Source organism: Aquarana catesbeiana, linkage group LG03 (assembly GCF_042186555.1).
Source record: "Aquarana catesbeiana isolate 2022-GZ linkage group LG03, ASM4218655v1, whole genome shotgun sequence".
Classification (NCBI taxonomy): domain Eukaryota; kingdom Metazoa; phylum Chordata; class Amphibia; order Anura; family Ranidae; genus Aquarana; species Aquarana catesbeiana.
Window position 1 is genome coordinate 314,352,434 of NC_133326.1, and position 22,959 is coordinate 314,375,392.

The 22,959-nt window shown below is 40.9% G+C and overlaps 1 protein-coding gene across 1 annotated transcript in view; it reads left to right on the plus strand.

The window, feature by feature from the left end:
- LOC141133959 (uncharacterized) overlaps nucleotides 1-22,959 on the plus strand; it is a 246,099-nt gene that overhangs the window by 37,323 nt on the left and 185,817 nt on the right. The gene's annotated exons all lie outside the window — the stretch shown is intronic.

Consider the following 22,959-nt stretch of genomic DNA (forward strand, 5'->3'; position numbering starts at 1 on the left):
TTGTCAATCAACTGTGTTTACTCTTTTTAAATCATAATGGCAACAGAATCTACCCAAATGACCCTGATCAAAAATTTACATACCCCAGTTCTTATACAGTGTATTGCCCCCTTTAACAACAATGACAGCTATTTGTGGATGAGGCTCTTTATCTTTTCAGATAGTAAAGCTGCCCATTCCTCTTGGCAAAAAGCCTCCAGTTCCTGTAAATTCTTGGGCTGTCTTGCATAAACTGCACATTTGAGATCTCCCCAGAGTGGCTCAATGATATTGAGGTCAGGTGACTGAGATGGCCACTCAAGAACCTTCACTTTATTCTGCTGTAGACAATGACAGGTCCACTTGGCATTGTGTTTTGGATCATTGTCATGTTGGAATGTCCAAGTACATCCCATGCGCAGCTTTCTGGCTGATGAATGCAAATGTTCCTTTAGTTTTTTGTTTTTTTGATAGCATACTGCATTCATCTTGCCACACATCCCCAAGACATCAGCGATCCACCTCTGTATCTTTCATCATAGGCCTTGTTGACTCCTCTGCAAATGTATGGTTGTGGCCAAAAAGCTCAATTTTGGTCTCATCACTCCAAATGACTTTGTGCCAGAAGGTTTGAGGCTTGTCTCTGTGTATGCTGTTTGGCGTATTGTAAGCCCATCTTTCTTCAAGTGCTTCATATTGTACATCTTGAAACAGCCACACCACATGTTTTCAGAGAGTCCTGTATTTCACTTGAAGTTATTTGTGGGTTTTTCTTTGCATACCAAACAATTTTCCTGGAAGTTGTGGCTGACATTTTAGTTGGTTTACCTGACCGTGGTTTGGTTTCAACAGAACCCCTCATTTTCCACTTCTTGAGTTTGAACACTGCTGATTGGCATTCTCAATTCCTTGAACGTCTTTTTATATCCCTTTCCTATTTTATACAGTTCAACTACCTTTTCCCGCGGATCCTTTGACAATTCTTTTGCTTTCCCCATGACTCAGAATCCAGAAACATCAGTGCAGCACTGGATGAAAGATGCAAGGGTCTGTCAGGAGTCCAGAAACACATTAACCTTTTATACATAGACACTAATTACAAGCAAACAGATCACAGGTGAGGATGGTTACCTTTAATAGCCATTCAAACCCTTTTGTGTCAATTTGTGTGAATGTTATAAGGCCAAAATCACCAGGGTATGTTGTCATTATGATTTAAAAAGAGTATACACAGTTGATTGATAATAAATGGCTCCAGCAAAACACTAACCATGAGTGAAAGAAATGTTTTTGTGCTATCATTCATATTCTCTGAAAAATGGCCAAGAAATCATAAATTCTGCCAGGGTATGTAAACTTATGAGCACAACTGTATCTACTACTCTGAATAGGTGCAGTGGCTATACTTTTATCATGTTTACTCATCATTCAGTTGCCTTTTTAAAATCATATTCTTTGCTCACAATTTTACATAAAGTCTACATAATGTTTTTTTTTTATTACTTTACCAAATCTGAATGAAGACGTCTTGGGTACCCAGGAAAAACTATTATCAGCTAGCTTTAATTTTTGACAGAAGTGTTTCTAAATGCAAGTGCTGTATTTGCTTTACTAAATATACTATATAGGGTTGGGATCTTGTGGGAAGTTTACAAAAGTTCCATGATGGCTGCATTCATGTTCATATGTATTCATTCCTAAACTGGATCATCCCTCAAAAACAATACCCATGCAGGAAAGCTTTGAGCTTACTTGAACCATTTTTGGACCATAGTTTGTCACAAAAAGTTATCGATGGGCTAAAGAATTCTGTTCTTGGTGTGTAATTTTCATGTATGTGATACATTTTGTCAGGAGTCTATTGGCGTGCTAGCAAAGTAAAGCACAGACTGTAAAAGCAGAAGGTGAACTTGACCATATCTAAAATGTTTCCAAGATATCAACAGTGCTGAAATGCAGGCATCTTTTAAGGTTATGGACTGCAATATATATATATATATATATATATACACACACACAGTATCACACAAAAGTGAGTACACCCCTCACATTTTTAAATTTGTAAATATTTTATTATATCTTTTCATGTGACAATACTGAAGAAATGACACTTTGCAACAATGTAAAGTAGTGAGTGTACAGCTTGTATAACAGTGCACAGTCCCTTCAAAATAACTCAACACACAGCCATTAACTGGTTCCAGACCAGCCGCCGCAGTTACACTGCGGCAGGTTGGTCCGGCTGCGCGAAGCATCATAGCTTTATGTCGCGCGCGTGGCCAGCTGGGGGGCGAATTCGATCAGGAACTGATCAATCCCCAGGCCCAGGCCAATGATATCTGGCCTGGACCTGGTAATTGGTCCTGACGAATGAGATCCTTCCCCTGTCATGTAAGTGTAAACACTGACAGGGGAAGTGATGTCATCTCTCCTCGTGTCGGTCTTTTCCGTTCCAGACCAAGGAGAGAAGACATCACAGAGTGAGTTGCACAACACTACACTGACACCAGGTCACGTAGGCACATAATTCACCCCCCGATCACCCCCCTCCAGTTAACCCCTTCACCACCTGTCACTGTGTCACCCAGTAAAGCATTCAGATTTTTTTTTGAAACTTGACCCCCCTAACCCCCCCAATAAAGGTTTAACCCCTTGATTACCCCCTTTCACCTGTGATCACTGTATAAGTGTCACGGGTGATGCAGTTTAGCTAGATTTTTTTTATAACGTCAGGGCACCCGCCGTATTTTACCCAATAAAGGTTTAACCCCCTGATTACCCGTCGGGTGATCAAAGTTAGGTTTTAGCATTAGTTAGGGTCTGCGTCGCCCCAGGCAGCGTCAGATTAGTGCCAGTAGCGCTAACACCCATGCACGCATCATACGCCTCCCTTAGTAGTATAGTGTCTGAACGGATCGCTATCTCATCTGATCAGATCTATACTAGCGTCCCCAGCAGTTTAGGGTTCCCAAAAATGCAGTGTTAGCGGGATCAGCCCAGATACCTGCTAGCACCTGCGTTTAGCCCCTCCGCCCAGCCCAGCCCAGTCCACCCAAGTGCAGTATCAATCGATCAATGTCACGTACAAAACACTAAACACATAACTGCAGCGTTCACAGAGTTAAGCCTGATCCCTGCGAACACTTATGCCGCGTACACACAGTCGGATTTTCCGACGGGAAATGTTCGATGGGAGCTTGTTGTCGGAAATTCCGACCGTGTGTAGGTTCCATCGGACATTTTCCGTCGGAATTTCCGACAAACAAAATTTGAGATCTGGTCAAAATTCCGACAAACAAAGTTCCACGCATGCTCGGAATCAAGCAGAAGAGCCGCACTGGCTATTGAACTTCATTTTTCTCGGCTTGTCGTATGTGTTGTACATCACCGCGTTCTTGACGTTCGGAATTTCCGACAAGATTTGTGTGACCGTGTGTATGCAAGACAAGTTTGAGCCAAAAAGCCAAAAAAAACATGGATTTTGTTGTCGGAATGTGCGATTGTGTGTACGCTGCATAACAGTTTCTTTGGTAGCGTTTGAATCAGTCGCTAACAGTCAGGAGCTTTTTTACCTGTGAGTCTCACTAGTGTATTAGTAAATTTAGAGACCAAAATGTCAAATCGAAGGTACACTAGTGGAGAGGCCTACATGTTTCTGAGCATGACAGATAGTGAAGAGGAAGTCACTCATCTGTCAGATTCAGGCTCAAAATATGAACCTGTAGACAGCAGCGGCACCCTGACAGATAGCTCTGACGACGGAGTTGTGCTCCCTGCCAAGGTCAGGTGTACCAGACCCGATCTTCTTCTGCTGTCGTTGAGGTGCAAGAACAGCAGGTCCCTCATATGGAGCAGAGAGCCAGTACTAGCGCCGCTATTCCTTCTGGTGAACTGGCAAGCACCAGCGGCCTAGTACATCCTGGTCATGCATCCAGCACTGCAGTAACACTTGGTGATGTGGCGAGTCCCATAAGTGCAGTTCAAGCTGGCGAGGTGGCAAGCACGAGTAGTGTCCTGCTGCCACCAAGAAGAAGACAAACACAGGCCTGTCGAGCCCATAGTGCCCTTCCTGCTGCATTCGCCAATCCTAATTGGGAGCCCATCACCGAAGATCTCCATAGATCTATTGTGGACCAAAGCAATTTGTATGCTGGTCAATTCATCGCCGCTAATCCCCAGCTGACCCTTGCTAGAGAATGGAAACCAATTACGGTTTCCGAATTTAAGACCTTTCTGGGCCTATCCCTTCTCATGGGCATAACCAAAAAGAGTGAGTTGCGGTCATATTGGTCCACTGACCCAATTCACCATACGCCCGTGTTCTCTGCCTCCATGACCAGGACACGATACAAGCAGATATTGCGGTTCATGCACTTCAATGACAATGAACTCTGTTGTCCTCGGGGTGACCCTGGATTTGATCGGCTCTACAAAATTCGGCCCCTCGTAAACCACTTGTACCAACGTTTTGCAGCCTTGTGTACTCCCAATCAAGTTGTCTGCGTTGATGAGTCCCTGATTAAGTTTTCTGGCCGCTTGTCTATCAAACAGTATCTTCGAAACAAGCGTGCCAGATACGGGGTCAAGATGTATAAGCTCTGTGACAGGGCCACATATACATGTAGTTTTATGGTTTACGAGGGAAGAGATAGTCACGTAGAGCCGGAGAACAGCCCAGATTACATAGGGAGCGCTGGTAAGATAGTGTGGGACTTGGTGTCACCCTTATTCAGAAAGGGGTACCACTTGTATGTGGACAATTATTACAAGAGCATGCCACTTTTTAGATCATCAACTTGGCGCATGTGGCACCATGCGATCTAATCACCGGGGCTGCCCCCAACGGCTTGTAGAGTCCCGACTTAGACGGGGGGAGAGAGCCTGCTTGAAGTGTAATCATTTTTTAGCAGTGAAGTGGAGGGATTCACAGAATGTTTTCGTTCTGTCCTCGCTTCACGCAGACACGACGGTCCAAATTCCTACAGCGACTGGTGTTGTGGAGAAACCCCTCTGCGTCCACGAATACAACCTTAACATGGGAGGGGTGGACCTCAACGACTAATTGCCCATAAGGCCAGAGGCTGGTGCAAAAAAGTGTCTGTTTATTTATTTCAATTGACTTTGCTGAACGCTTTTGTGCTATACAAAGCTTCAGGACGGACTGAATCCTTCATTAAATTCCAGGAAGAGATCGTCAGAGCCCTTCTGTTTCCAGACGATGCTCTTGCCCAACTTCCCAATCCAAATGCAGTGAGCCGGCTGCATGAGAGGCATTTTCCGCTTGTCCTCCCTAGTACCCCTACCCAAAGAACACCCCAAAAAAGATGTTGTGTCTACAGAAAACACGGATTTAGGTGTGACACCTGCTATTATTGTCCCTCCTGTCCTGACCAACCTGGTCTTTGCATTGGTAACTGTTTCGAACGCTACCACACACTAGTTGAGTAATAGCGTAAGGTACAGCACCATACAGTCCCTTGCACACTAACACAGGGTCTCGGGGTCTCGAAAGATGTGATGGCCATCACATTTTGAGAGACCCTAATCTGCAACGTTCAGTTTACAGTTTTGTTTACAGTTTTTATAAAAGTGAAAAAAGTGAGAAAAAAAAACACACAAAAACACAAAAAAATATAAAATAAAAAAATACAAAAATAGTTGTGGTTGTATTTTTCTTCTCTCTCTCTATTGTTCTCTCTCTTATGTTCGCTCTCTACTGTCCGCTCTACTATTCGCTCACTATTGTTCTATATCTATCGTTCTCTCTCTGTTTTATTTTTACTATGTTTTATTGTGTTTGCTTTGCAGGTATGGTATGTTATACTGTAATGCTTTTTTTATTGTTAACCATCATTTGCTTAGCAGGTACGCCATTCAGCTGCAGCACGGGTTTATTTATCTTGACAGCAACAGCGTTTGCTCCCACGATACATAAAGCCGTGACTCAACCGCTGTTGGAGGTGATTTCACCACCACAGTTAAAAAAAAAAGAGCATATATGCTGAAGCATGGGGGCAGGGGTGGAGGAGCGATTTCCTAACATTAGGGGCGGATGCCCCCATGCTTCAGCATATATCTTTTTTAGGCACAGATGGCAATGTTTTATTTTTACTATGTTTTAATGTATTTGCTGTGCAGGTATGGTAAGTCTTATGCCCTGTACACATGATCGATACAATGTATGCCCAACAAGGACCAGCAACGTACTCGTATGTTGCTGGACTTTGAGTGATTATATCAGAATGATGCCTGCAGGTTTAGGTATCATCTTGGTATTATTCTCTTCAGCCAGCGGTCTGCTTTCATAAAAAGGAATCCTAGTGGCTAATTAGCCTCTAGACTGCTTTTATAGGCAGTGGGAGGGAACGTTCCCCCCCCCTCCCACCGTCTTCAATGGTTTTCTCTGGCTCTCCTGTCCCAACAGGGAACCCGAGAATGCAGGCGGTGGTTCCACCAGCTGACCATAGAGCTGATCAGAGTTGGGTCGTTATCATGTTGGAATACTGCCCTGCGGCCCATACTCTGAAGGGAGGGGATCATGCTCTGCTTCAGTATGTCACAGTACATGTTGGCATTCATGTTTCCCTCAATGAACTGTAGCTCCCCAGTGCCAGCAGCACTCATGCAGCCCCAGACCATGACACTCCCACCACCATACTTGACTGTAGGCAAGACACACTTGTCTTTGTACTCCTCACCTGGTTGCCGCCACACACACTTGACACCATCTGAACCAAATACGTTTATCTTGGTCTCATCAGACCACAGGACATGGTTCCAGTAATACATGTCCTTAGTCTGCTTGTCTTCAGCAAACGGTTTGCAGGATTTCTTGTACATCATCTTTAGAAGAGGCTTCCTTCTGGGACGACAGCCATGCAGACCAATTTGATGCAGTATGCGGCGTATGGTCTGAGCACTGACAGGCTGACACCCCCACCCCTTCAACCTCTGCAGCAATGCTGGCAGCACTCATACGTCTATTTCCCAAAGATGACCTCTGGATATGACACTGCATGTGCACTCAACTTGCTCGACAATGGCGAGGCCTGTTCTGAGTGGAACCTGTCCCGTTAAACTGCTGTATGGTCTTGGCCACCATGCTGCAGCTCAGTTTCAGGGTCTTGGCAATCTTCTTATAGCCTAGGCCATCTTTATGTAGAGCAACAATTCTTTTTTTAGATCCTCAGAGAGTTCTTTGCCATGAGGTGTCATATTGAACTTCCAGTGACCAGTATGAGAGAGTGAGAGCGATAACACCAAATTTAATACACCTGCTCCCCATTCACACCTGAGACCTTGTAACACTAATAAATCACATGACACCGGGGAGGGAAAATGGCTAATTGCTCCCAATTTGGACATTTTCACTTAGGGGGTGTACTCACTTTTGTTGCCAGCGGTTTAGACATTAATGGCTGTGTGTTGAGATATTTTGAGGGGACAGCAAATTTACACTCTTATACAAGCTGTAAACTCACTACTTTACATTGTACCAAAGTGTCATTTCTTCAGTGTTGTCACATGAAAAGTTATAATAAAATAGTTACAAAAATGTGAGGGGTGCACTCACTTTTGTGAGATACTGTGTGTGTGTGTGTGTATATATATATATCTATATATATATAGATATATAGATAGATAGATATATTATTGTCAAAAGTGTTGGGACACCTGCCTTTACATACACATGAACTTTAATGGCATCCCAGTCTTAGTCCGTAGGGTTCAATATTGAGTTGGCCCACCCTTTGCAGCTATAACAGCTTCAACTCCCATGGGATTTGATATTGTCAAGATCATTTCAGAACCTGGGATGGCATTAGCTCGCCATGAGCTGATTTTGGGTCACAATAGAGAAGTAGTAAGTGCACTTCTGAGACCCACAGGAGAAGTACAGCCAAAAAAAGCTTTGGCCATACTTAACTTTTAACACAGGTATCTGTAGTTAACACAACCTGCCTGCACAGGGCAGCTCTCCCCATAGACATGTATTTGGCCAGGTCCAGTTTATTTTTAGCTAGCCCTACACCAAAATCAGTGTTGGACAGTCTAGACTTTTATCAAATTTAACTGTATGCACTTGTTACTAAATTCAGCCATTTAGTGTGCAAATGTATTTTTTCTTTTACATTTTTATGAGTTATTTTTAAATTCTAAATTACTTTATGACATTGGATAAGAGAAAGACATAATTAAACTTGAGGCTTGGTTATTATATGGTACTTAGTTACCTATTGATAAGATTAAATGCACCAACATTTTAGAAAAGATGAAAGGCATACCTCTGTTTATATGACTCTGGAGTTCCTTTTTAAAGTTTTATGGTTTATGTCACTCATAGATAAGAGCAGTACCATCATAATTAAGCATTCTGTGTCATTCAATGTCTTTATAGTTTACCTGGACTTCTGTCTCTTCAGTTAAATTGTGTTTGTGTGCGACTGTTTAAAGGTACATGTTATTTTCATAAAAATGGTTGCTTGATCAAATGTGGCATACATTAGCAATTCCAGTCTGGGATTACAAAATAGGCTTTACAACTTGTCCCAGTATAAGGGCTCATTTACACTATCTGCAGTGACCTGAGTTTTGCTGCACCAGAGAAATGTAGGTCACTGTTAGGGCACATAGAAAACAGCTGTTTTCTATTTGCCTGTTTTTACCACAGGGCTGGTGTGATGTGCAGTACAGTGCAGAAAAATGCATCAATTTCACCCTTTTATCACAACTCAAATAGTCTTAAAATAAAAATGTCTTCTTATTATTTAAAATATTCCCATATCCTGATTGGTCAAAAAAAGGATTTAAATGATTGCCTACCCTCTCTGTCCCATGCTTGAACTCTTTTTCACTCAAAAGCCCTCAAAACAGAGAAGGTTCATTGCCATAATTCATTCATATAAATCATATATATCAAGCCACTGTATTTTATTTTTTTAATCCTCTAAGTTTCTGATTCCAGTAGCGTTGTGTGGTCACATGATATTTTCCTGTTCTTTCAACAGAGCAATTCAAATTAGATATCTATCAAATAACTGTTTTACAACTCTCAATAAATCGTTATTCAACATCAAATGTGTATTTTTTTGTACATTAATATGGTGTAGGTGGAGTCAAAGATGATTAACACTAGCTCTCATTTTGTTCAGATGGCATCTGCATTCAAGGCCCTTTTTTCCTTTACATGTAGTAGCAATTATGTTTGATATATTTAATCCTGATTTATATTAGTTTCTTAGTGAATTAGTGAATGTAATCAATTGGCATACTATATCCCACCCCTATAGGGTTTAGCAATAAAAGGACATGGAGGAGGCGGGGGGAGTGTCATATACCACTCCACTTTGTATACACCCACATGCTTGACTGTTTAGTCATGTGGGCTGCACAAATAAGAAAATAAGAAAAAGGAGGAAATGAAGAGCTTAGAAGGGAACTGAAATTGTGCATACTCCTTTAGAGGACGCCAGCTAGTTTTTTTTTTTTTTTTTTAAAGATATTTTTATTAGGTTTAAGACAAAACCAGCATACATAAGAAAAAAAAAACCAACAACAAAACAAAACTTGATTGTTCGTTGGTATACAGCAGCACTTATTAACATGTAGTATTTGGTGGCGTTTCAAGCATACATTAATTACACAATAAGAGCGGTGTTCAAACTTACTACCAGTGTATAGCAACATTTGAGATCCTTATATGAAAAATTGAAAAAATTGTGGCACGACCTATAGGTAACCTGCAAGGTGGATTCATTTTGTGGAGAGAGTTAAAGGGCTGGCTAACCATCTATCCCAGATTTTGTGGAATGTTTTATTCCGTTTCCTAAGTTAGAAGGTAAGCCTATACAGTGGTATCGAGTCATTAATTAGCTTCAGCCATAGGGATTTCAGAGAAGTCTGTGTACCCTTCCATGATATCAAAGTATCCTCTTGGCGTGTAATGATATATGCAAGTCGACAAAAATGCCCAATAGGCAATTTTTGGGGTGTATAATGTTAGGGAGGCCTAAAGCCGAAGAAATGAAAGAACCCACCTCCTTCCAAAAGTCCTGAATTATTGGGCATGACAAAAAGCAGTGCAGGAAATCAGCCTTCCGGCCACAGTCACAAAAACACCCAGTTGTTGCCCTTCAAGCCCATCCTGTGTAACCTGGCTGGGGTAAGGTGGGATTGATGGAAAATCTTCACATTTATAATATGGTCCCTTGATGAGATAACTGAGGTCTTGTATGTGTTGCTAAATTCTACCAAGTCATTTCGAGGGAAATGTCCATGGAAACCCATTTTTCCTGTGCCTTACTAAATCTGGGGTTAAAATCAGTCATTAGGGCAGCGTATTAAGCAGAAACAAGTTTAGTAGGATCAGGGTGTCTCAGCAGCTTCTCTAATGGAGGTAAGTTTGTAGGGTCATCCAAGGAGCCAAACTGGGTTCTGATGGCATGTCTAAGTTGGTAGTAATAGAACAGGTAGGAGCGTGGTAGGTCAAAGTCAAGTCGAAACTGATAAAAAGATTTAAAGCCCTGTTTATTGTATAAATGGCATAGATATTTAACCCCCTTGGAGTACCATCTATTTGGGTCTGGTAAGGAGTATAGTTCCTGTAGAGTGGGGTTAAACCACAGGGGGTTATTTGGAGATGCCGACCAGGAGTGTCTTTTCGTAGTGATGTGGCGGAATATTGAGAGGGATGTAGCTAACATGGAGGTGCCAGGGCGAGTTAGGACCTGGCCTCTGTAAATAATGTTATGAAGGGTTTCCATAGAAGATGCAATGGCTCCTTCAGTAGTGGTACAGGCATTTGCTGAGTCCGGGTGTAGCCAATTGTAAATATGCACCAGTTGGGCTGCTAAGTAATATAGGAAAAAGTTAGGAAACGCCAAGCCCTCCAGATGTGTTGGCAGCCTTAGCATCTCAAGTGCCACCCTAGGGGATCCGCCACTCCACAGGAACGTTGTACAGATCTATACATTTGAAAAACGATTTAGGGATTTTGCAAGGGGAGTTAGCCAGGATGTATAGAATTTTGGTAAATAGATCATTTTATGTGTATTGGCCCTCCCCATAAGATCCATCGGCAAGTCCATCCACTGTTTGGTTTGCTCCTATAAGCGGGTTAATAGTGGGTCTAAGTTATTTTTGATGTAAGTGGATAGAGGTGCCTGTTCCAGAACGCCGAGATACCTGAAAGAGGACACTACCTGTAGTGTGGAGTCTGGGTGAATCTGGGGAATCACATCCAAGTCCAAGGGGCTGGACTTGTCCCAATTCACCCGGAAGCCAGAATAGTCTCCGAAAGTATTTATCTCAGACAGCAATGATTGAAGTGACTCATTGGTGTCTGCTAAGTACACCAAAGTTTTATCCGCATAGAGCGAAATTCGCTCTTCTATGGTGGCAATAGAGAGACCTTTAATTGAGGGGGAGGTGCGGATGCGTACTGCAAGCGGCTCCATGGCCAGGGTGAACAAGAGGGGTGACAACGGGCACCCCTGCCTTGTGCCTCTAGTAATTGAGAAGGAATCTGTGACAGAGGAGTTAACCCGAATACGGGCCATTGGGGAGGCATAGAGGAGTCTTATCCATGTCACCATACGGGGGCCAAAACCATACATTTGTAACACCCGAAAGAGATACGGCCATTCCACACTATGAAATGCTTTACAAGTGTCCAAAGACACAATGGCCCTAGTGGGAGGACAGTCATGTGGGTATTGCAGGTTTTGGAACAATCTGCATATATTCATTCTAGTGGACCTTCCAGGAATAAATCCACCTTGGTCACTATTGACCAGTGATGTAACCACAGTATTTAAACGATTTGCTAACACTTTGGCCACGATCTTAACGTCCACATTAATAAGAGATATGGGGCAGTACGATTCACATTTGAGTGGGTCTTTGCTGGGTTTTAGTAAGAGTACGATCAGGGCCTCTCGCATGGAAGGGGGGAGGACGCCGGTGTCTAGTGCTTTATTATAAGTATGTAAAAGAAATGGGCACAGTACATCTTTAAACTGTGTGTACCATGCTGTTGGGTAGCCATCCAGACCGGGGGTCTTATGAGCTGGCATTTGTGAGATGGCCATCGCAATCTCATCAACCGAGATAGGAGCCTCCAACTCATCTCTTTTCTCAGTCAAGAGGGAAGGGAGAGATATGTCAGCTAGGTAGTCATTCAATTGGAGTTCGGTATAGTCAGCTTTGGAAGTGTATAGGTCTTTATAAAAATTTAGAAAGGTTTCCATGATCTTTTTCAGGTGCGTCACTGATTTGGCCCTGAGCAGTAAGGATACGCGGAATAGATATGGGAGGACGATCAGGTCTAGTCAAGTAGGCTAATAGACGTCTGGCTTTATTACTGTGTTCGAATGATTTTTGAGTAGCGTGTAACATATGCTTTTGTGTAAGATCTAGTAAACGGAGTTCATATTCACTGCGTTTCTGTAACCATGCTACCCTCGTATACGGGGTCGGGTTAGAAGCATAAACAGTCTCTGCTTGCACCATAGCCGTTTCTAATTCCCCTGTAAGTTGCCTATTATTTTTCCGTATGACTCCTGTGATGGCCATAAAGGTGCCCCTCAGTGTGGTTTTAAAGGCCTCCCATTCTGTGGAAGGGTTCACTGTTCCCAGATTATCTCTCCAGTAGCCGGTAATGCCTTTCCTGCATTCCCCCCTGCACCCCTTTCCTGCATTTCCCCTATTTGGCACCTGAATTCGTCCTCCAACCGGTACGAATTCAGGTGCCAAATAGCAGGGCCCAATCCTGGGAGGAGGGCATGGTCCACAGAGAGGGGAGCGTGGTCCGAGACCCCCCTGGGCATTTAAGAAACCGCAGAGACAATGTTTATAACGTTTACAGCAATAAAAACCTAACAGGGTTTCTAATACTTTCGCACTCTATCCAATGTTAAAATAAAGTTTTGACTTTAGCTATACTTTAAGTATATTTATAGCATTGCTTGTATTTCTTTATTTATTTTGGAAGACCTTTGCAGTATGCAACAATACAATACAATACAATACAACAAGAGGTATATGTAAAATTGCACTATTACAAAACAACTCTTTATGGATAAATGGCATTAAGTTGACAAACTGTTAATGTCCTATTTATCAATTCTGGAAATGAAAGTTAAGTTGAATTATTAAAAAAAAAAATAAAAAAAATCAGATATTTCATAGACAGTCCAGTTATATTGTATTAAAGTGATACTAAAGTCTATTTTTTTGTTTGTTTGAAAATAACAAACATGTCATACTTACCTGCTTTGTGCAGTGGTTTTGTACAGAGAAGCCCCGATCCTCCTCTGCCCGGGTCCTTCTTCTGCACTCCTGGCCACTGGCCCCTCCGCCTGCCGAGTTTCCCCACAGCAAGCAGCTTGCTATGGGGACACCTGAGCCGCTGCTGTGTACATTCAGACACCTACCTGTAGCTCGGCCCTGCCCCCTCTCTCTCCCCACTCTTTTCTCTATTTGACTGACAGCATGTGCGGGAGTCAATGGCTCGCGCTGTGTGTCTCAGCCAATCAGGAGGGAGAGTCCTGGACAGCCAAGTCTCTCATGCAAAATCACTGGATCGAGATGGTCTCAGTTAAGTATTAGGGGGCTGAGGGGGGCTGCTGCACACAGAAGGTTTTTTTTATCTTAATGCATAGAATGCATTAAGATAAAAAACTTTCTGCCTTTAGAACCCCTTTATATTCTAGGCCAGGGCATTTACTTTTTTTTTAGGCCTCAGGACGTTTTTACAACCTCTCCTGAACGATTTAACTTGACAGATAGTAACCCACGTTTAAAACGTCCGTTTGCCATGTTTACATGCTGCGTCTAGTGGCGTTTTGCCGCGTTTGCGTTTAAAAACGTTTTAAAAAAAAAACAAAACATTTTTTTTTTTTTTTCAAAATAGGCAAAAATGAAAAACACCTCTAAACGAAACGCGGCTAAACGCGAGTTAGCGTGTTTAGCCACGTTTATAAGCGATTGGCGCTTGAAATGCCTCTAAACTCAGCGTCTGAACACATTTTTTTGCGTTAAAAAAAAGCCTCTAAACTTAACTGCCTAGAAACAACTATAAACGACTCTGTGTACATGTACTGATAAGATAACACAGAGGAGTTCAGGAGCTGTTGAAAAAAATGCCCAACTGCTCCTAAACGTCTGCACGTGAGGCCTTATGATTACAGACCCCACATAGATTACCCAATATGTCCCCATGCAACCTTCATCACATGAAATTGAAATTATCATTGTTACCAGTCATATTAGGTAACAGCATGACTTCAAAACGTGTCAATAGTTTGGTTTTACTTATATTTACATATGGACAACTAGGAACATATTAATATAAAAACTGTAAAACCAAAAATACATGAGCTAGCTAAAGCTAATTACATTGTTGTCATCTCTGTGCAATCAATGACAATACTGGCAATGTGATTTGCATGTCATCTGACACATCGAGTCGATTTCTACACTTTGATCTCAGGTTCAATAAAGCAGATAATTCTATGTTATTTATTTTTTCGCATTTTCAGAGATCCAGTCCCATACCCCCCAACCTGGTTTCCATACTCCTCAAGGGATATGCATACCGCCAGTCAAGAACCCCTCATCTAGATGTAATATGGACAGACTGTACTACAATCATTCAAATTGCCCAGTCTGCAGCAATTACAGAACACCATGCCTCTGGTATGGGAAAACACTAGATGGGACAACACTAGATGGGACCAATTTTTTTTTTTTTTTTTTTAGTTTCGGACAAATTCCACTTTCTAGAAAAAAGAAATGACTTGTTGTGCATATATATCTGTCCTTGTAGTTCCCCCATACATTTGACAGACTATACTGTATAATAAGTTAATTTTGAGGTATCAACTTTTCACTTGTTCTGCAGAAGCTGACCCTGTTTCCTGTACTCCAAAGCACATAATCCATCTATTGCATGTTACTAGTTATGCATTTCCCTCAATGATTAAATATATCAGACAACATAATAAATAGTAATTGGCTTGATATATGTACTTCCTCTTGCATATTACTCAATGTCATTAACCGGTCACTTGCAGGCAATGCGTGCTGGGTGTTTTCCTTTGTAGTGATACACAAATATAGTTAATTGTCTCTACTGGGAAAAACACCAGAAACAAATGATCATCTGTATACTTGAGATCTGATATTTCCATTTATCTCATTGGGAGTCCATGTCTTGTGTGCCTTTTGTGCTGGACTTGTGCAGTCACTTTAGTCCCCTGAGGTCTTGTTTGTTTACAATCGTAAATCTGTGTAGAGAGAATCCTGCATCCCAGTTCTACTGCAATCCACAGAGAGAATACTGCAATCGTGTATTTTTTTCATGTAGTGGAAGAGATGGATATGACTGATGTCCTAGATCAGTGAATTTACAGCTAAAGAAAAAAATATAATTTTGACATTGCAGTACTGTTTGCAAGTTCCAGTATGTATGAAATGTGACTTATCCAGCAGTGAACACACTGGGATATCCCACAATGAAATGTGAGCACCACATAGAATTAAAGAGAAGTGTTTGAACTTTGAATTGAGTTGTATGATTCATAGTTTGCATACTGAAAGTGTCTTAACTGGGGGCTCCCAAGGCACTTAGAAAACATAGGACAGCAAGAAGTATAAAATTACCTCCAACAATCTGCACAAAAGCTGTCTTAATTGCAATATTATTTAGGAAAGGAGTTTTTTATTGAGAGCATTGGGTGTGGTTCTAAAGGCAGAAAGTTTTTTTTTTACCTTAATGCGTTCTCAGCGCCCCCACCCACACACACTTACTTATACTTACCTGAGCCCGATCTCGATCCAGCACTGTGCATGTGAGTAGTGGCTCTTTCTGATCTCTATCATCACTGGGCAGAAAGGCAGCAGCGGGGCCTATTGGCCATTCACAACAGTGAGCAGAGAGTGGGGGCAGGGCCGAGCTGCGCTCTTTGTGTCAATGGGCATGCAGAGTGCTGCTCAGAATTGAGTCCGCGCAAGTGCAGCTTGCTTTGTGGGCACTCGGGAAGTAGCCAGGAGCGCCGGCAGGGGACCCCAGTAGAGGAGAATCAGGGCTGCTCCATGCAAAACCATTGCACAGAGCAGATAAGTATGGAGTGTTTGTTATTCTTAAAAAAAAAACGAAAAAAAAAAATTAAGCTTACAATCACGTTAATTACATTTTCTCTTCATTGAGTAGCATTAACAGCACCATTAGTATCTTATACAGGTAATGATACTGAACATTTCAAAGAATTTTCTTTTTTCTTTCTCTGAAACTGGGGGTTTACCATGCAGAAAATTGGGCTTTAAACCATACCTCCCAACTTTCTGAGATGAGAATGAGGGACACCTTTCAGTACAAAGTATGTAGGAAAAGGATAACCCCTCTGATGCACCCTCAAATACACTGACCTTAAAGAATTAATATTTAAATGACAGACAGTTTGGAGGTATGTTTAAACTATTTTAGGGGACACAGCCTACCTGCCAACTGGCTTTTATTTTCATTCTAATATTATATAGCCAGCATAGGCTAGAATCCAGTTAGGCATCTGACAGCCACTTAGAGGTATGGTAGCATGACAGATTAGAAACTACTAGGGGATAAGAAGCAGAATAGATAGGCTGACTCTGATGCCCCGTACACACGGTCGGACTTTGTTCGGACATTCCAACAACAAAATCCATGGATTTTTTCCTACGGATGTTGGCTCAAACTTGTCTTGCATACACACGGTCACACAAAGTTGTCGGAAAATCCGATCGTTCTAAACGCGGTGACGTAAAACACGTACGTCGGGACTATAAACGGGGCAGTGGCCAATAGCTTTTATCTCTTTATTTATTCTGAGCATGCGTGGCACTTTGTGCGTCAGATTTGTGTACACACGATCGGAATTTCCGACAACGGATTTTGTTGTCGGAAAATTTTATATCCTGCTCTCAAACTTTGTGTGTCGGAAATTCCGATGGAAAATGTGTGATGAAGCCTACACACGGTCGGAATTTCCGACAACAAGGTCCTATCACACATTTTCCGTCGGAAAATCCGACCGTGTGTACGGGGCATGAGTTCCAGTGCCACACAACACTTTCTGTTTGTAAGAATCTGCATTCAATGCTGTTTGGACAATGGTTGGAGGAACTCCCCATCACTGCTGATATTATCTTCAGTTCTCCGACACAAAGACACGCCACATTGCAATCATGCTCAGGGGCCTGTGCAATTGAGCTTTGCTGCATCATTCATCTGGAAGTAGCATTATTATTAATTATATATACTTTGGTATATGTGCAAAAATCCACTAGGACTCTTGGCAGGCCCTTGGGAAAATACCTGTTTATGATGTACATACTATTACTAATCTTTTTTTTATATAAAGCATATATTATTTTCATACTGGCATGCATCTGTATACTAGTAGTAAATTTAATATGCTGGTTACAGTAGTTCCTCTGCTCCAAATTAATTTGATTAGATTACTGGCTAATTTCCAAGGAAGGGAATCTCACAGAGGTTCTGTCCTGAGTGGGGGCAACGCCAAATGTATTAAGCCTACTCTTCCACTTAGCGAAGGTACTGATTCTCTTATTTACCTACTGGTTTAGTTTTTACATGCTGTTCGGGAGGATCATTGCTCATAACTCCCCCCCCCCCCCCCCAAAAAAAAAGAGTGCTACAAAAGTTTTGGCTGGATAAACTTTAAGGGTACCCAGTCTATGCACACTGACATGTTTACATATCCAGAAGAAGCAGTAGAAGCACCTAAAAAAAAACAGGCCCTAATTCACCTCTGCAGCTATTAGAAACATGGAGAAAATAATCTTTAAAATTCAAGATGAGGGCACAATGAAGCTTTCTTCTTGCAAGCTGCCAGCCTTCTAATGGAAAACAGAAGTTTCCACATTGTTAGAGACTGACTTTTGGAATAAATTAATTCACAATAAAAGCAGCTAGAGAGGCACTGGGGGCTTGTTGTAACCCCATCTCGTAATCCCCCAGGCCCATGTATCCTGGGCTCACCCTTCCCTGCTGATTGCCCAGGACAGTCATGGTGGGCATTAGCGGGGAGAGCAGTGGGGAAGCAGTAAACATCCATTAGCTGACTGCCCCTCTCTAGAATGAAGCCAGAAGCAGCAAACTTCTAACCACTTCCTGTTTAAGCATTGTCATTCCCTAGCCACTGTGGCTAAGGAAGAAGCTGATCAAACACAAACTGGGCTTAATTACCTTCAGTGGAGTACAGAGGTGACCATAGGGGTTTATTAGACCACTGATGTCTTCTTAAAGAGAACCTGTTACCTGCATTATGATAATAATAAAGTTAAATAAAAAAAAAAGTTTTGAAACATTAAAATTTAAAACAATTAATTGTATTAAAATTAATTGAAAAAAAAAATCTATAAAAAAAAACACACCAATATTTTAAACCCCCGCCCCATGTACATACACATGCAAACTTTAATGTGTACAAAAATGATGAATGCATAACACCTATTAGGTATTTCCTCAGTCATCATTGACAGGTAACTCTAAATTCATTAATGGTTTTTCTGCCTAAGTCCAACACACCTCCTCCTGCTTAGTGAGAGCTCTTCAATCAGCAGGGAACATGAGTTTTGCTGATTGGAGAGGTTTGGCTTAGCAGGGGACCTCTAAAGACAGACCACTGCTTTCCCACAAAGAGCAATGATCTTTGTCCACATCATGTTGGCATGGGACAGGCTTGTCTATTTTTGCTGTGGCTGCTTTCCAAAGACAAACTTTGTTTTATTGCACCTGAAATGCATTTAACTGACTGACTCTTATACCAATTTAGTATGACAATTGAAATGCATTTAACTGATTGACTCTTATACCAATTTGGTATGACAATGTCCACATTACTACTTTGTATTATGAAAACACCAGCACTAAGATCCATCTACGGGAAAACCCATAGTTAACTCTTGTTTCATTTATGCATTGCAAGCCCCTTCTCCTAGGAATGAATATAAGCAACTCAGCAACTAACGCAAGGGTAATGGTCACAGCAAGAGGATCTTTTATGGATTACTTGTAGTAGTGGATAGTGTTTATATTCAAAAGCCACATTTTTCTTAAAATGTTATTTTGGATTGAACTTTTTAGTACTTTTCCCCTTACCCAGTCACTTTCTAAAAATTATATGTCAGTAGCAAGAGCATCAGAGTTGGACGGGCCACTGAATCCAGAGCGACTTTAAGGGGCGTATTTATAAAGCAAACAATCTGACATTCAGCAAATATTCTCTGCAGGTTAATCTTCAAGGGCCATGTGTTTTAAAACACATAAATTGATTCTCCACCAGAGAATGTTTGGTAAAAGCCACATTCACTACTTGTTAGTAGATTTTCATATATGCAAGGGGTTTGCCCTGGGACTTTGAGTGAGGTGAATTACAATTGTTGCGCATCTGAAACACAACAGCAATAACTACAGGACCAGGTCATCAGTGGAATCAGCAACTGATGGCCTGGCCCAGCCCATTTGATGCAACATACACTCATTGATTTGATTTACTACTTATAAACGTCGTCAGGTACTACACATGCTTGCAAATTTCTCTGATGTTTGTATATTGGTATATATTGTTTTACCATGTATGTGGATTGTCCCATGTTCAGATTATATGCATATTTTATCGGCCTGTAGTTATTGCTGTTGTGTTTCAGATGCGCAACAATTGTAATAAATCTACATTATTTTACTTCCATGACATGTTTATTGACTAACCATATTCACCTCACTCAAAATACCAGGGCGAACCCCTTGTATATATGTATTGAATTAGGGATGGAGGTAATGTTGGGGTGACACCAGACCTTGGATCATTTATGTTAGTAGATTTTCAGTACGCTTGTGGAGAAACTTCAGTCTAACATTTTGTTGCATTCTAAGAACTCAAAGTCACAAAACAACTACAAATATGCTCTTTTACAGGAAAAAAAATTTGCGTATTATGGAACAGTTTTGGTTCTTTGGTGGGCCTTCATTATTTGCTTTGCTGGTAGGTCTTTCATATCCAGCAATGCAGTCAAATGCTGTGACTTCTTTCTTCTTTCTCTATACAAGAAGAGATTTGATACACAAACTCATATAGAAATCCATGGTTCCAGGATGCTGGCGATTACCATGACTGTGGGGGTCCCAGGAGAGACCCCGACATATACACCATATTTGGCAAGGGCAAAAGAAGTTAAGAGTGAAAAAAAGTCCTTTAAATCATTGTGAACAAACTGTTCTAATCCTGGCTGACCCACAATTTGTCTAAGATTTGTAGGATCTATAGAAGGCTTACATTTTATACAAAGATGTAAGCAGTGGGTTGGAGATTAGAAATGATGAATGAATGGATACATTTTTCCCTAGACCACACACTGATAGCAGATCTTCCTTCTGTAATTGTTACACATTGCTTTTTTGTTTCTTTTTTTTTATGCCTCCATAAAACCCGGGAAACAGAACATTTGATTGGCACTTGTCATGCTTGATAGAGACAAAGGTACTAGTAAGAAGACAGTGGCTTGGAGTCACAGAAGGAAAAGGAGGTTTCTGGTGCTTTGTGATTTCGCTAATCAGTTTACTTAAAAGGGGAAGTTGTCTGCTGGCAGTAAGCACTTGTCTATGGCTTAAAGGCTTGTTTAACTACTGAGCTGAGGTCTGCATTCACTGAATTCATTGTTCTATTTATAGTGTCAACAAATACACCAGAGATGGATTTATTAAATGTCCAGGCCATTATTCTGTTAAAATCATTATTATAAATATACTACTGTTTTAAGTGCAAGCTTGTTGTAGACTGTACCAACCAATTAGATATGTACTTATATTGTTTAGGTAGCTCTAGACTGGGCATATAATGTACACACTTGATGGACCACTTGGTCTTTTTCTGCTTCCCTTTTCTGTAATTCTACATTTAAAAGGCAAACACTGATTGCCTGATGTATATATTTCAGAAAGCAGAATGTTGGACAGTGAATCTGTCAGTCATTATTTTCCTGAACTAATTTATGCTTAAGCAACACAATTTTTTGTCTGCTTTAAGATACCTGAATATAATCTTATCTGATATTGTTGCTGAGAAACATGCATGACCTTTTTCTAATTGATAGACTACTCAGTTATTGTACTCCTTGCTACAGTCTTTGTCACAGTGGTCAATGCAAATGGCATAATGACCAGGCAACTCCTTACTTTATATATGAAAGCTGAAAACATCCTAAGCAAGCTACAAAGAAAAAAACTGTTCTAGCAGTTCTGGAAAGGGGGAGCACCATTTGGGAATTGCCCTTGTGCTTTAATTTCCATAATGAAAGACTGCTTAGTGAGACAGGCTGACAGCTTGCATCCTTAAATCCTCACTGTGACAGGGACAGCTTCAGTGGACCTGAAAATAACCACTGGTTTGTGTACATTGAAGGTGGTTTATGTCCACTTTTGTACAATATAAAATATTTTAAAGGTACCAATACACTTTAGATACCAACCAGACACTAGGAAATAATCAGATTTCAGATTAAAAAAATGATCACTGACACATGCATGCTCTCAACTTGCCGTGCAACTAAAGATGACTGAATAATGAAAATCAATTATGCTGGCAGTTCACACAATTCGCTCCTATGATCTGCCTATTCACACATTTGGGTCCACAAAATCTGATGTCTCTTATTTTTTTATTTCCTTAACAGATACCAGCCTGCTAATCATTCATTCGGGCTCTTTAGCACCTCTTGGGTGCAAGGGAGGGAATAAAAAGGGGAGGTGAAATTTGGAGTTAGACTGACATTATAATAAGGCCTGTTGTAAGTTTTTCAGTCGAAGAATAAAATAATTCACCATTCAGAGTGTGAAATCTTACAGACTCACACTCCAGTACTTTAACAGCATCCAAAAATAACAAGATGCATATGAATAACCCAGATAAATATGAAATAACAAAACTAAATTATGCTGCAATGTTGAATTTTATTTCAGAGATGCTGATCAGCGCTCTCAGCTCTTGGCTTGTATTTGAAGAAGGGAATCAGTTGCTTTGTAATAATCCTGCTGAAGCACTTGTCCATTGACATCATGTACACAGGGGGATGCCAACATGGCAAGAAGCCTATAACTTTATAGAGATGCTCACCCATTTGCCCACCCAAATGCTTGGTTAATAAGAATGTTGTCTTTATTGGTTAGAATATTATTCCAATCCCGGTTAATCATTTTGCTAATCTATATATTTATTTCTTTACTTTTCTTGCAAAAGGATACTAGAAATGGACTGCTTTGTGTATGGTGAAGTTTGGTTCAACATACAAAAGCATAATTTTAAGGGGCATATTTATAAAGCTGTGTATGTGACATTCACCAAACATTCACTGTTGGTGAATTAAACACTGTAATTTAAAACACACTCAACTGGAACATTCATCTGCAGTAATGGGGGTTGATTTAGTAAAACTGAAGAATGCAAAATCTGGTGCAGCTGTGCATGGTAGCCAATTAGCTTCTAACTTCAGCTTGTTAAATTGACAAAAAAAAATCTGGAAGCTGATTGGTTCTATGCAGAGCTGCACCAGATTTTGCACTCTCCAGTTTTAACAAATCAACTCCAATGTATACAGTTTAACTTCAGGCTCTGAGCATATTTCAAGAACAGTGGTGGGATTCTTAGATATCCTAACTGTTTTTCTGCTTAATTGCTATTGTACAGCATGTATAGACTTACATTTTAACTACAGCTCTGCTTGGTTTCTTTGGGACAGAATGCAGAATTTTTTTTTTTTATTTTAAGGCTATCGAAAAAAGAAACAAAAAAAAAACAAGCTATTGAAACCAATGAATAGCTGCAGATAAAAAAGTGATATAAGCCATACATTATAATTGGATTAGCAGACAGCTATACACATTTCATTTGATGATTTTCTGAAGAAGTATAGAGTATATTACAG